General features: G+C 37.2%; 1 protein-coding gene across 10 annotated transcripts in view; it reads right to left on the bottom strand.

The window, feature by feature from the left end:
- elB (elbow B) overlaps positions 1-16798 on the bottom strand; it is a 296956-nt gene that overhangs the window by 246898 nt on the left and 33260 nt on the right. For 9 of the 10 annotated variants that reach the window (XR_010949502.1, XR_010949508.1, XR_010949503.1 and 6 more), the window contains exon 2: positions 10306-11058. The exons of the other annotated variant lie outside the window; for it this stretch is intronic. The gene's annotated coding sequence lies outside the window, so the exon portion shown is untranslated. The remainder of the gene's footprint in view (positions 1-10305; positions 11059-16798) is intronic. 10 annotated transcript variants of the gene reach the window in all.

The raw sequence follows: 16798 nt of genomic DNA, 5'->3' as shown, positions 1-16798 counted from the left end.
TTATTTTGCATTACATATTTATTCAATATACAGATACCTATCTACATAATCTTCTAAAAGAGTGTGGATTATTAGTTCTTCTTGAGTTTCTAACTAAGAAAATACAGCGTTCGATCCAAAAGGGAGTCTATATCAGACTCCCTCCTATAATGTTATACCATCGATTTGGGGACGCAAAAAGCTGGCAAAATAGATACGTTAAAAGGGAGGGTGCAACTGTGTGTAAAAGACCACATAAGGGGAAAAAGCTTATGATCGCCATAAACTAGGGATTTATTTTGCATGCGTTTCAAGTAGCTCACTACTTCCGTTCGCTTGCAGCCAAGTATCCTCTGAGTAGACACTGAACATCCGTTTTGTGGTCAGCTCATGTGAGAAGGCGACAACCTCAGTCATAAATCATTTAAAGACTAGCAGAGGGACTTCATCATCAGCATCTGATCACCACAAGATGCGGCTGCAAGCGGGCGTCTGTCTTTGATCAAGCGGCTCGCTATTTAAACGTGCTAGCTTCATCCCCTCTGAACAGGTTGTACGCTGGGCTTGGGCCCCGCTACATAAAACCACACTCCAATGAAAAGGAATACAAGGCATCGGACAAGAAGACGATCCTTTACTTATGACGACCCCTCAAACATTTACATGCACCTGGAATGTTCATTCTCTTAACAGGATAGGTGCAGATGCCCGGCCGGTTGATGTCCTGGTTTAAGCAAAAGAATACATCACGACCATCCGAGAAATGTGATGGACGAATCAGAGATGAAAGAAAATCAAAAATTTAGTCATATACTGGGGTGGTCATGCAAGTAAGCGCAGCTTTGGCGGAGGATGTGTGGTGGAAGAGACTTTATCGCCATGTACTGACGTTCAACACCCGTGGACGAATGTCTCACCACTATTCGGATAAAAGTGAAAAGAGGTGAAATGCGCTTTCTATGAACGCTTCGAATGCACATACTAGCGATGCCCCCGCTATGATATAAAAGTCGTGCTTAGCAACCTTAACGTCTGGGTGGGCACACGGCCGGAAAGTTCAGCCTCAACAATGAAACCTCTGCTTATGTCGTCTGCATGCGTCGCTTTCTATTCATGTATGTAATATGTATTCCAAATATCCATGCGCCATCTATGGGAGTTTTTTTTATATTATTATATTGTCATCGGGCTCTGAGCTATATTCCAAGTTTCAAGCTTGTAGCTTATAGGGAACTTACTTAAATTTTAATTACAAAATTTGTTCACAACGGCCGTGCAGGCTCCCGTAATGGCATAAACTAATAGAGATAGATATAGACTTCGATATATCAAAATTATTTGGGCGCAAAAAGAAATTAATTTAGCCATGTCCGTCCGTCCATCCGTCTGCCCGTTAACACCATAACTTGAGTAAATTTTGAGGTATCCTAATGAAATTTGGTATGTAAGTTTCTGGGCACTCATCTCGGAGCACTATTTAAAAGGAACGAAATCGAACTACAAAAAAAAAAAGTGAAAAAGTGGGATAATTCATTACCAAAGACGGATAAAGCGATGAAACTTGGTAGGCGGGTTGACCTTATGACTCGGAATACAAAATTAGTAAAATTTTGGACAATGGGCGTGGCACCGCCCACTTTTAAAAGAAGGTAATGTAAAAGTTTTGCAATTTGCAATTTGGTAGTTGTTGAAGATATCATGATGAAATTTGGCAGGTATGTTACACATATTACTGTATGTGTTCTAAATAAAAATTAGCGAAATCGGATGACGAACACGCCCACTTAAAAAAAAAAAAAGTTTGTAAGTCGAATTTTAACAAAAATTTAATATCTTTACAGTAGATAAGTAAATTATGTCAACATTCAACTCCAGTAATAACAAAATTACAAAAAGAAAAGAAAATTTCAAAATGGGCGTGGCGCCGCCATTTTCGTTTAATTTTTCTAGAATACTTTTAATGCCATAAGTCCAACAAAAATTTACCAATCCTTGTGAAATTTAGTAGCATCTATGACAATAACTGTTTTCTGTGAAAATGGACGAAATCGGTTGAAGCCACTCCCAGTTTTTATACACATTCGACCGTCTGTCCTTCCACTCGGCCGAACACGATAACTTGAGAAAAAAAACGATATATCTTTACTAAACTTAGTTCACGTGCTTATCCGAACTCACTTTGAATTGGTATTAAAAATGGACGAAATCAGACTAAGACCACGCCCACTACCACCAAATTTCGGTAAATGAAAAAAATGCATAATTCTATACCAAATACGAAAAAGGCGATGAAACATGGTGATTGAATTGGTTTTTTGACACAAAATATAACTTTAGAAAAAAACTTTGTAAAATGGGTGTGAAACCTACCTATTAAGTAGAAGAAAATGAAAAAGTTCTGCAGGGCGAAATCAAAAGCCCTTGGAATCATTGCAAAAATACTCTTCGTGGTATTACATATATTTATTAAATTAGGGGTACCCCACAGATGATGTTCTGGTTCACCCTGCTTCACACTTTGGTCGATAACTCGAAAACGCCTTCACATATACAACTAAGGGCCACTCTCTTTTAAAAATCTCATTAATACATTTAATTTGATACCCATATCGTATAAAAACATTTCAGGGTTACCCTAGGTTAATTTTTCTACATGGTGATTTTCCCCTATTTGACAAAGGATGAAGGAAAATCGTTCCAAAAAACATCACACTTGGTCTACAATTTCGTCGATATTTCCCAAACGTATGTGATATGCAATTAAAAGCCACTTATAAACCATCCACGAAACCCTTCCTTGGAACTCATCTCTGCTCCAATTTTTAGTATTACCATTTGTATGTATCCATGAAAAAGACAATTTTGTCTCCAAAGCTCTCAGCTGAGTATGTAATGTTCGGTTACACCCGAACTTAGCCTTCCTTACTTGTTTTAATTGTAAACACTTTTTATAAATTTTTGATGTTACAGTGTCCGGGAATTAAACCCAGGACCCTCAGTGTAGTAGGCGGAGTACGCTACCACCACACCACGGTGGCCGCTAATTAAGTAAGTAAAATGTTTTTAAATTTCTGTTTTTTGAAAGAGAAAAGTGAAAAATTTGTCTAAAAAGCTGGTCCGAAAAAATAGGCACACTTTTGTGACTTTCGCTCCATGTTGTAGTGTAGAATGTCGAACGTCAAACATTTGCGGTGTCACATATTCGTATATCGGTATTAGATATTGACGTATGTACTTGCATTCAAAGTTAAATACATGTCTACGCTTACGGCAGGTAATTTACAGACTTTGACAGCTGTCAGACTGATATGCGCCTTTTTCATCTTCTTCCGTCGCGTTGTCTCTTACTACCACTCAATATGACTCATGGATTCGCATTTGCGTTTTATTTATTTTCGCTGTCAAAGTGTTTTTTTTTTTTTTTTTGTTATATTTGAGTTTTTTCACTGTTTATTTACTTTTTAAAATTTGAAACATAATTTATTGTCAGCATAACAATTTGGGAAATCCTTAGTATCCGCGCCCTCTTTCTAAGCTCGCTGCCATTAAACGCAGATTATGTAAAGTTATGTTTTATATAAGAAAAGCCAACCAATAATAATCCAGGCACAGTCTTTCTGACTTATGTCAAAAAATCCCTTGTCAACCTCATCCACATTTTCAACTCAATGTTTGTGAAGTGTGTCACAATAATGAGAATATTCAATTATGCTTACATCAGTGATGCCATGGCGGAACCATACAAAGTTGCAGCACGGTGACATACCTACAAACATAAATAAAAGTTCCATGCACTTTGTTTTTGTAAATTGATGGACTAATGTCAAAATCGTACTGCACCGGAAGTTGATTTTTCAAATTTTTTTAAAAAAGTACAAATCAGCTGTCGCGGTGTCGCCACCAGTGTAGGGACTTTACTACATTATTGGTAGATCTACCAACTTTTTAGCCCATTTTGCCTTTGTAAGGAAATTAAGAAACGATTCAATCTCGAAGACGAAAAATTACACCTTTTGGAATATTTTGATGCAAAAAATATTCAATCTAGTCAAATGACAACCATTGTTCCCTTACTTAAAGCTTTTCCATTTCACAAGACTTCCACGGAAATTCTTAACAAGGAATGGCGATCATTAATGTTATATGATAAGGAAAAAATAGAAGAGATATTTTCCGACGATATTCTTAAAGGATGGATAAAATTGGGAACTGGAAAGAGTCTTCTAGAAGAAAATTTGAGTGAATAAATGTGCTCCTTAGCAATATGACCTCACAGTAGTGCAGCCGCAGAAAGGTCGTTCTCTATAATGAACGACGTAAGAACCGCCAAGCGTAATGGATTAAAAATTTCAAGAATTTCCAATCAAATATTAATAAAAGAGTATTGTATCGGACGGACTTTTTTTCAGCCTCCAATTGAATTAATAAGATTTTATAAAAAAAATTAATTTGTAGAGGGTGATTTGGTTCCTTGTATTTAATAACACCCATAAGGCACTAGAATCTTCTTATTTTTTTCTGACAATTTTTTTTTTTTTTGTTGAAAATTTGGTTTTTATTTTGAAAAATTTGTGCACAAATTCAATACAAGAAATAAATTTGTTTATGAAAGAAAGTAGTAGTCATCTACTCGCAAATATTTTCCGGCGCTATTTTCATCAGTTTTTTATGAATAATTTTGAACGAAAATAAAAAAGTTTTAAGTAAACGAGAACATGCCAGTGTGGCAGAAAAATACTGGTACATTGGCAAATTGTTGTTTTAATGAGATGTATCGGTAAAGTTTCCTCAGTATTTCAAGCTCAAAATACAGAAAAAAAGTAAGTATCATATAGGCATAAGCTATATATATACAAATTTACATTAATTTTTTGTTTTGTTATATGTTTTTTTTAAGTGTTATTTCCGTGAAATGTGCTTCATTTGTTTTAAAATAAAATATGAATTGTTTTTTACAAATATAAATATAAGGAAAGCTATTGTTTTCTTGGAAAAAAATCTCACAACTTCTACCACTATTTTAATGTTTCGTCTACCAACATTCTCTTTTTAAAGGTCCGTGCACTGGCTGCCACCTTGTATAGTCCGCCATGAGTGATGCCCTCAAGAGCACGGTTGCCACAGCCTGTTGGTCGCCAAAATTCATCGAAAAAAAGGACCAAATTTCAAAAAAAAAGTACCAAAATTTATTTTCATTTACTGGTATACAAACAATGTAATAATGAACAACTTAAAAAGTACAAAACAACACGACGTTGCAAACAAAAAGTGCTTCAATTAAAATTGATGATAATTAAATGCATTTTATCACATATGGGAATATTTTTCAGTCTTATAAACATATGTATGTGTATATATTTAAAACCTTAAAGCATATATGTTTAAGATATATTCTGGGCTACATCGAAAAAACCGTATAATAAAAACAGTTTTATAGCGTTCATTGTATAACTTTTCTAGGACCAGCCTATGTTTTTCACCGACCAAACGTAATGTGGAACTGGGTTTTGCGTACAAAGTTCTTTGGTTAACATTACGTGGTTGATTGAAATAAACTCCAGTTTATTGCGTAATTTGGTTTTAATAAGAGACAGTTCAAAAAATTTTCGCTCTGCGGCCGCCAAACTGTGTGGCAGACTCAGTAAATCATACACAAAACCAAGCAATTCTTCAAAACAATTTTCGCTCATACCATTTCTATAAATGCTTACTTTTTCCCAAAAATCTAAATCGTCTATATCAGGCTTAAAATCACAATTTAACAGTCTCAAAAGCTTCCATTGTTTAACAATGGTATCTTGATCGCACTTTATCAAGTACGAAAAGTTATTTATTAACGATATTATAGAAGTTTCGGCTTCTGCTAATACCTTGTCGAGAGTAATTGTACATAAAACTTGTATATCACATCTAGAAAAATCAAAGCGTTTTTGTATTTGCTTCAAGAGTTCAATATAAAAATCTAAAATATTTTTTTGTATCGCAAGTTGTTGTACATCTGTAAATTTATCGCTTTCAAGAAATACTTCAGCTTTACTTCCAACAAAAATATTTTTTAATTCACGGTAGTAAGTTTTATCACTAAAATTAAAATTTTTCAAGCATGAAATATTTTTTATGTACTCATTATGCATGAATTTGTTCAAGATAAGTTTAAAGTGTGCTTCAATTTGATGGTATAGGAATGGCAGACGAATCTTTTCTGATTGGAACTCTTTATTTAAGGTATTTAAAATTTTAATAATATAGGCGAGAAACAGCATATACGCTTTTATTTCGGGATCTGACATTAAATTTGCTAATTGTATTGCACTAACGCCACTTACTTCGAGACACGAAGATAAAAAATAAAGACGCAGTGCCTCCCGTTGTTCATTTATCCGAACTATGATACTCTCCAGAGCGAGCCAACGAGTAAAAGAAATGCCAAGATTTTGTGTGGCTTGACACCACAATAGTCCTGAAATTCTTTAAACTCATTAATTCGCTTTGGGCTATGAGAAAAAAAATTGTATATATTCCTATACAAACTCTCGATTTCTGCCGGTAGTTGCTTGCACGCATAGCTTGAACATAAATGTAGTGAGTGACAGGTGCACTTAATATAAAACAAATTAGTATCATTCTTTAATTTAGTTTTAAATCCATTCCATTCCGATGGGCGGGGATCGTATTGGCTCCATCAGTGGCGAGCCCTATCAAATTACTTATTGGCACAACGTGCATTTGAAAAAAAAAGCGCTCGCGCATTTCTTCGAGTACGACAGAGTTTATTGCCAAACGGAATGGATATGTTATCATGATTTGGCGATTGACCACAATTTACCGACACCCCCAAAGAGGTTGAAGAGGCCATTTGGCACGTTTGTGTTCATTAACCAGCCGCATAGTATCCAAGTTAAGATTCCTTATAAGAGGGTCTCAAGGATCGAGTTGTCTCGCTAGTTCACTTTCTCTAGCTGGGTTTGCAGCTTCAGCCAGTAAATGTGGTATGATTTCGGGTATTCGCCCAGCCGGTATAAAGCGGGCCGAAGCTGAAGCGATGACTTTGCGGAACGCGCCTTCGCCTTGTTGGACATCAGTCGGAATGGGGATAGTTTGCTTTTTTGAAATAAATAAAAGTTCGCCTTCCAATGGTGATGAAATTAGCTGATCGCTGTATTGAAAGAGTATTGGCAGGTGGTCAGATTGTAACATAAGCAACGCCAGCCATTTAACGCAGTTTATGATTCCTGCACTGACTATTGAAACATTTGGCGAGCTATGACAGTTACCTGCGATTGGAGTGAGAAGGGCACCGCGATTTATTGCGCAGAAAGTCGTATTGTCTATTTGCTGCGCTAGCTCCCTGAATCTGGTGTCGGTTGACAGGCTGAAATACGAGAGTATGACCGTCTGACAAGAGTATGACCGTCTGAGGTGGATCCCTTTCCGGCATATGCAGCAGAACCCCATCCTAGGATCGGACATTGGTTCAATATCTTCCCTGAGCTGAAGGGTATGGAGCAGTCCATCTGCAAGGTGCCGATTCGAGAATGACAATTTGTGGGAGGGACGCAACAAATTAAGTGGGATTGCACGGAAATGACAGCCATTGGTAGGGAAAAAAATGCCAGTAGCTCCGGTACATAAAACTGTGGGAAGCGCATATGGCTCCGCGGTAATTAGCGTAGGTGGCAGCACTTTTCTTTCTAGTAGATTGGGTAAGGAAGAGTATTTGGCGATGAATTCTGTACCACATATCGGACTACAGCGGACCTCGCAAGTGATCATGTCACATTTTCCCCCGTCTAATGTAGCCTTTGAATGGCGTTGATATTAGTTTTTGCACTGTCATTGGAATCCTTCGTTATTTCCGAACAATGGAAAATGGCAACGCTAATTCCGCTACTAAAGCCTGGCAAACCAGCTATCGAAGCCGAGTCTTATCGACCGATATATTTCCTTTCGCCAGTAGCAAAGACATTGGAATCCGTTCTGCTCCCTCACATCAAGGCAAATCCTCGCCTAGCCACGCACCAACATGGCTTCCGTAAAATGCACAGCACAACTACCACCCTCAATGCCATTAACACGCAGATTAATTACGGATTAAATCAGCAAAAACCCCATCATATGACGGTGCTCGTGGCACAAGACCTGTCAAAAGCTTTTGACACAGTCAACCACGGCACGCTACTCCAAGATGTAGAAGGCTCACACCTTTCCGCTTGTCTAAAAAGATTGACCGTTAGTTATCTGAGTGGTCGGCAGGTGTCGGTTCAATTTAGAATCGAAATTTCTAACCCAGAAAAATTAAACCTGGGATTGCAAAAGGTGGTGTCCTATCCCAGCTTCTGTTTAATTTCTACAATCAAAACTCCCTTCCCCACCAGTAGGAGGCACAATCATTTCCTATGCACGATTATGGCTACAGGACCTGGCCCTTCAGTTGATGAATTAGTTTCCAAAATAAACAGTTATCTCCCCGATGTTTCCCGTTCCTTCACCTGGCGCAACTTGGCTTTATAACCGACAAAATCCACGGCCACCCTGTTTACGACGTGGAGGAACAGATGTCGCAAATATTGGACGTACGCGTCAATGGTGTCACACTACCGACTGTCAGTCACCCAAAGATCTTAAGGGTAACGTTCGATAATACTCTAACCTTCAAGGCTCGAGATTGTTTCTAAAGTACAAAGTCGCAACAAAATCCTCAAGTCGCTTGCCGGCAGCACGTGAGGAAAAGATATAGAAACGTTGCTAACCACGTACAAAGCAATTGGCCGGCCGCTCATGAGCTACGCGTCACCAGTCTGGTCGCCTGGTATTAAAAATACACACTGGAAAAGGCCACAGACCTGTCAAAATGCTGTAATCAGAAATGCCACCGTATGTCTCCTTATGATCCCCGAACACCATCTACATAGTGAGGCCAAAGAGCTCAATATTAAAGAGCACAACGAAATGCTGAACAAGCAATTACTTAATTGTCACTAACCAGGACATCCTAGCAAACAACTGCTTGATCTAGCACCACCTTCACGGGGATTAAGGGAACATCTCCTAAAGCACTATGACGAGATCCGACACCTGCCAACACAGCCGTTTGATCCAGGCAAGCATAAACAGGCCCTTAGCCAAATCCACACAGAATCGGTAAACGCCTTTGTCAGGAAGCACCCGGTGAACCCCGTTATTAAACGGTTTTATTTAGGTTGACTTGACAGGCTGCACGGCTGCACGACCGGCCGTTGTGAACGAATTTTGTAATTAAAATTTAAGTAACTTTCCGATAAGCTACAAGCTTGAAACTTGGAATATAGTTCAGAACGTGATGACAATGCAATAATACGAAAAACATCGTCGCTAGGGTTGTGGTCCGATTTGGCTCATATGTGCGTTGGACGTGTAAAATTTCTATTGATAGTCATATATAAGACCAACTGAACCTTAATCAGGTTATGCTACCCCTCACATTTTTAGAGATTTCACGCGCCCAACGCTTTTATTTAATTGTCTGATTAAAGCCCTAGATTGATGAGGAGTGTGATGACTAGTACCTAGGACCTACCTAATTATTTTCTAGCTTTTAGTATTATTATTATTTCATGTAAGTATTGTTTTCAATAAAACCGTTTAACTTAAAACATTTTTTTTTTATTATTTTATTAATATGCAATATCCCACCCTTGCAGAAGAAAGCATATTACCAAGGGAGACACGAGTCCCCTGGCCCAACTTCGTTCTGGATACCGTAACAAGTTAAACTCTTACTTGTCCAGAATCAACCCCGAAATACGTAATGTACATATGTCGTGCATGCGATGTGTCCCCACATGACACCATCCATCTTTTCAATTGTAATGTGGAACCTACGCCTCTAACACCTATCTCCCTATGGTCCGCCCCTGTTGAAAAAGCCAGTTTCCTTGGACTCCCGTTAGAGGACTTTGATGACAATTAGTGAGTGGTCGTGCCCATTGAATGGGGTGAAGCAGTTAATACAACAACAACAACAACAACAACATTAATTTTTGAAAGTGCAGTCAGTCAGTCTACACAAGTACCTTCTCCATTAAATGACCTGACCAAACCCTTATGACCATTTCCTTTCTCATATTCCTCCAACCTTCGAGAAATGTATAGTTTCGTTAAGAAACGACGCTTGAGATGATTTATGGGAGTTCTCATTCATTTATTAGGTAAAAACAAAATTCGATGTATTACAGGGTGTTCCAAAATTTTATGTCTTATTTTTAGTATCTTCTTTTGGCTCATTTCCACCTTTTTTACGAAATACTCTATGTACATTTTTAAAATATAAAATTTCGTATCACTTACCGCATTCGGTGCGGCCAGATATTCTGGCCGCAAATATTGATTGCTGGACTGCAGCAATTTATTGTAATTTGTTAAATCCACTTTGCCGGCTTTGGTTGTAGACCCTGGATGAAGCGAAAATGAAGCAATAATACTTCACTTAGTAGCAGCGATAAGTAGTTGATCTAAACTTGTTCAAACAAGTTGTAAATACAAAACAGAAAAAATATTACAACAGAGAGCGACACTCAGTGCAATGCAGCTGAGAATGACTTGCGCACGCGCGAAATGAGAGCGCATGTATTCGTACGACGTCACCACTGAGTATGTTGTTGAGCTAATTTTCGTTGTTGCTTTTTTTCACGGCTTTATAACGGTGAGCGACGACAGTTGCTGTGGTTATTTGTAGGTATTTTTATTTACGCTTTGATGGCGGCGCATGCGTTGTAAATGCAATACGCTTTGTTGTAAACATACGTGTTTAATGCAACAAATCTTCACTAACGGTTTATGCTGCTGCTGTTGATTTATATATTTTATAATTAACAAATGCAATGCAATTAATTCACTCTTTTTTCGTTATTGTTGTTTAATTATTTTTTTTTAGCATAAAACTGCTCCACATCTATGTATTGTTGTTGTATTTGAGTACATTGCGCGTTTATTTGAAATTGTTTATATATGTATATACATATATATTTTTTTTTTGCATTTATGGCATACAATTTACAAATTTATTACGGTTTGCATAAAACATAAACTTTTTTGCGTAACCTGCAAATAAAATGGTGTTAGTATGTGTAAACATATATGCAGGTATGTGTGTTTGTGTGCTCGTAAACTCGAGCTCGCATGTGTGTGCCCACAACGAGTGGGAGGTGCGCTATTTCGCATTATTAATTTATATGAATTTTCATTAATTTTGCAAAAGTTGCACAATAATTTCATCACGATAAATTTATTCAAACGTTTTTGCCGTTGTTACAATAATTCATTTTTATAGGTTTTTTTTGTTGTTGTTGTACTTTTTATTTATTAATTGTTGCCAAATTTGCTCATTATACCTTTCATGAAAATGAAATGGTATATTAATTTCGTCACGAAACCCAAAATTGTAAGTCCTTAAAGGAAAATAGATAGACCACCATTAAGTATACCGAAATAATCAGGATGAAGAGCTGAGTTGATTTAGCCATGTCCGTCTGTCCGTCTGTCTGTTTGTATGCAAACTAGTCCCTCAATTTTTGAGATATCCTGATAAAATTTGGTGAGCTGGTGTATTTGGGTGTCCGATTAGACATTTGTCGGAACCGGCCGGATCGGACCACTATAGCATATATCCTCCATACAGCCGATTTTTCAGAAAAAGGGGATTTTTTTCATATCTTACTCAATTTAACAGATTGAAGCTTCAAACTTTACCATATAATTTCGTATATTGCACATATTGTTGCCTAAAAAAATTTATGAGATCGGTCGTATATATAGTATATATCCCCCACAACCGATTTTTCAGATAAGAAACTTTAGGTAATTAAAAATTAAAAAATAAATGTAAGGCGCGATAACCTCCGAAGAGATCTAAGGCCGAGCTTCTCTTCCAATTTGCGTCGTGCTCCTCTTGATTTTCCCTACAAATTGGCCGGATGGGACCTACATGATTTTATGCCGACTCCGAGCGGCATCTGCAAGGCAGATGAGTTTTCACTGAGAGCTTTTCATGGCAGAAATACACCCGGAGCGCTTGCCAAACACTGCCGAGGGGCGACCCCGCCTAGGCAAATTTTCTTCTAATTGAAAAATCTTATTTCTAAAAATTTTGATGTTGCTTTGCCCGGGGTTTGAACCCAGGGCATCCGGTGTGGTAGGCGGAGCACACTACCATCACACCACGGTGGCCGCGTAATTTTCGTAATTACTGCCCTATTTTAAGAGCTAGAGGCTTCAAATTTCAACGAATGCTTACGCATATAGCATATATTGATGTCTGAAAAAATCATTGAGATCGGTGGTATACATAGTATATATCTCATACAACCGATTGTTCAGATAAGAAACTTTGCGCAATTTCTGCCCCGTTTTAACAGCTAGAAGCTTCAAATTTCACCGAATGCTTACGTATATAGCATATATTGTTGTGTCAAAAAATCATAGAGATCATTGATATATATAATATATATATGATGGTATATATAGTATATATACATAGTATATATATATTTTTTTTGCGATTTTGGCCCCATTTTAAGAGCTAGAAGCTTCAAATTTCACCAAATGCTTGAGTGTATACCATGTATTGAATTCTGAAAAAATCATTGAGATCGGTGGTATACATAGTATATATCTCATACAACCGATTGTTCAGATAAGAAACTTTGCGCAATTTCTGCCCCATTTTAACAGTTAGGAGCTTCAAATTTCACAAAATGCTTACGTATTCAGCATATAATGTTGTCTGAAAAAATCATAGAGATCGGTGGTATATATGTATATTATATACCCCATATAAACTGTAATTTTTCCCCTTTGTTACGGCTAGAAGCTTCAAAATTCATCAAATTTCATCAAATAGTTACCTTTACGTCATATATTGTTGAAATACGTGATTCGCAGTCATAGTTTTTACACGCAGACCACAAAAAACCTGAAACTTTGCATCCTCACACAAAGTACCTACCTATTTTTTATTTTATATTTATCTTAAAAATCGTTTAGGTATGTAGATCTGTTCACTATATATTTCTTATCTTATACATCCGATTATTCGGAGATTACGAACGGGATAAGATTATTGTGCAGCCCCATTCATGAAAGGTATGAAGTCTTCGGCACAGCCGAAGACAGTACCGTTCTTACTTGTTTTTCATTGCAGGTATGACGATGACGTTGGCATTGGCTGACGCTCGGCTGCTTCACTGTTATTTGCACTAATTGAGCAATAAATTATAATTTTTTTGTTGCAATAAATTTTATAGCCGTTCTTTTTATGTGGATATTTATACATGCATGCATATGTGCGTTGTAGTAATTTTTGCAACAAATTTAAGAAACTAGCGAACACAGAAATACAAATTATTTCTCGAAACATCTTCATAATTTAAACGTCACCGTAAGTACGTATAAGTAAAAAAATTAGATTGCACTTTAAAGTTTAAAATCTTTAGGTTAGGTTGAATCGGGCCGGTCAATAAAGACCTTACAAAGACTGAATTTCTCCATAGTTTTGCCACAATTTTTTACGTCCTCTTGCCGAATACTAAAAGTTTACTAGGACCTAGCTTAGAAGCTGCTTCGAGATTTAGCAACTTTTCGGCCCCTAGAAGCTGGAGCCTTGATCTCACGAGCGCAGCACACCAATACAGAGCCATTTATTTCAGCAGCTCGCACTTTCTACATTTTGCTGTTACTGACGGGACCTAACTTATAAGCATGTGACACCACTTAGCGATCCCTATACGTCTTTAACGATGCGAGCCATTATGTGAGCCTAACGACGTAGTATTTACACATGATCTTAGATATTTTGCTGCTCAGCTGAGTATAATAAATTTTCAGGCAAAAGAAGCAATCACATTTGTGTACATAGTTAAGAAAATTTTTAGGTACGTATTATGTAAGCCGGGACACCGTGGGATTCAGAAAACAGGGTTGCTATTGTAGCAATAAAGACCCTCTTCGATGGTTGTGGGTAGTATAATCGATATTGAGGGTCAACGCGAAGAAACTGAACGTACTACATAAAACGCAATTTCACGATGTAAAGAGACATGGGAAATATTTGGGTTGATGTTAAGATTTTTAAGAGCTTTACGGGACTATGTACAACTAGAAAAATATTGGGCGAATATTAGCATTTTCGAAACGTCACTGTGCCGCTGGTAATAAATGCTGGGCAACAACAAAAGCGAGGCAAGCTAATGAAATAGAAAACACACACATGTAGACAGCAATAAAGAGTGCATATTACTGAGGCATTTACACATATATACATACATAGAAGACAACAGAGAATATGAGATGCAGAGATGTACGCATCAGTTAAGCGGCAGTTACCCACGAACGTACGTACCAAAAACGTTTCAGCTGACACGACCTAACTTATGAGTGTGCAATGTAAACGAAAACTCACCGACGTTCAACGCACGTACGTACGTAGCCCAGAACGTAGAAATCAAAACAATTTTGATTTTTTCCATAAGAACGTGTCAGCTGATCGCTCTCTCACAAGACAGAGTTGCCTATTAATATTTTGTGTGCTATGTTTGGACCAATTGCAGTTATTATACAAAAAGGCCTAATGGTTGTTTCAAATTTTGTTGAAATATCCTAAAATTATTATATAAAATTGGAGGTTACAAACAAATGAACTAGAAATTCTTATTCAGTATTTGTTTCTAACATCCGCACCATGAAAAATTGTAGTTCCAAAAGTTGATGTTGGCATAAGCATGCATGTAAACTGGTCAATGGCAACAGTGCTTTGCTGTAAACAATACACACATAAATATGTTATGTACATGTACACAGACGCACACATTGATTCCTACGGGCTTGAGGGTTCGGTAAAACGTGTTTCGTACGACAAACGTCCGTACGTACGGCACACGTCAGTGGGTAACTGCCGCTTAGATAGCGCATTTCATCTTGTATAAACCTTATCCAATATGTGATACAGAAACGCGGAATAAATAAGCAATTATTCGAGAAGACGTTTAGATCCTGGGAGAAATAGGCGAACGAGACAAACTGAGAGTATAACAGCGGATCAGTCGAAATGATGGTCAATCAGTTTGATTTTCATACGCTATAAGTGAAGTGCCACGATACATTAAATTTTTAAGATCTACTGCCATAGTAGTGGTGTAAATAAAGGTAGTTCAATGATTCGATCGATACGAGAAGTCAGAACTGCAAATCGACCACTTCCTGAAATTCGTGACAATATGTTGAATGTAACTATGAAGTTTTAACAACTCTACTATAAACTCGACCATTTAAGAACTATGTAGGTACAATTATTTACAATTTGAATAACAATTAGTAACAAAACTTATAAACGACGGAAGTTTCCTTCGTAATGTTAAGAACTGCTATTAATTAACGGTTACTTCAAAGACTATTAGCATACTAAGCAAATTTTTAATAGTAGGACTTAATAGGGTTTACTTTAAATATTTCCGGTAGCATTTTTTATAAACAATAATCGACTGCGCTAAGCTTTCGTTCAACAAATTATATCAATCTATCGGGTACTTAGTTAATGTAGCATATTTTCTTTTCAACTAATGTTATGTTACTTAATAGTTTCGACACGCTAGCTTGACTTCATCTAAAACACTAACATTAACGTTTCCAGCACATGCAGAGTAATAAATGTCCATATGCTATGTTAAGTATCTATGCACTGAGTGTATAACGAGTAGTCGTTGGTATGACCGCCCATGCTTGAGCTTCAAAACTCATAAATCATAATTTGCGTCCACTATTATGTAGCCATAAGTGGGTCTACTCTATTGTAGTTTATTAGATTCTTTTTTCTTTCACAATTTTGTATAATAATTTTTTATGTGTTATACTCCTAATGTACTTTTTACGAGCTCATCATAAGCTTTTGTGCATTTAAGTATGTAATTTTTTACGTATGTATGGAAAGTATATGTAGCCGCTTTACTTTCTATTTATGCTTTTAATTTTATTATGAAATGTGGCATTTAATTTATTATGAACACGTATAGCGGATGTGGTAAAAGACGATGCGGGTCGTCGGGCATAAAAATACATAAACACACATCTAATTGCACGTACTTGTACTGTATACTCGAGGCAAACAAATTACTCAAGATCTGACTTCTTTTCATTTCCCTAATGTTTACATATTTTGGTTTTTATCTATTAAGTATCATACCAGTAAAACCATAACAATGCTCTGAGCTTGTTCAATTTCCATCTTGGATATTGTACTATCCATACAAAGCGAAGAGCTGATTGTAAGGGGATAATAATAGATATTCCAAACCAAGTAGCAACTAAAGCTATACGGGTCTTATTCCGAACCAAAGTCGCTTGCTGAAATATAAAGTGTAACGACGTTGCAATATCGAATGCATTATATCAAATCCTTCGCACGATAGTGCTGCTATATCTGGTTGTACTAGTACCCACTACGACTGCGGATAAGAGGTTCAGAATATGCCCGCCGTACCTATACCGGTGGAAAAAGGCGATTAAAACACCACGCTCAAAACACCACCAATCCATGAGTGGTATATTACTCGAAAGGGAAAAATGAGGCCACGTGTAACACTTCCGCGACCTTATCACGGTCGTTATTAAAAACTGTACCCGCAGGGAGCAGGAAAGCAGTTGTATATACTCTATCATATGATACATGTAAGCATGGCCTACGGTTCAGGTCCTACGAGGGAGAATCGCGGGACTGTGGTTTCACCTCGCATGGGAGGGAGCTCAGTTTTATGTCAGAACATACTCAACGGTGCTACGCAGTCTTTTCTCC

Source organism: Eurosta solidaginis, chromosome 2 (genome assembly GCF_040869045.1).
Source record: "Eurosta solidaginis isolate ZX-2024a chromosome 2, ASM4086904v1, whole genome shotgun sequence".
NCBI classification, from domain to species: domain Eukaryota; kingdom Metazoa; phylum Arthropoda; class Insecta; order Diptera; family Tephritidae; genus Eurosta; species Eurosta solidaginis.
This window is presented reverse-complemented; position numbering and strand designations above follow the sequence as displayed.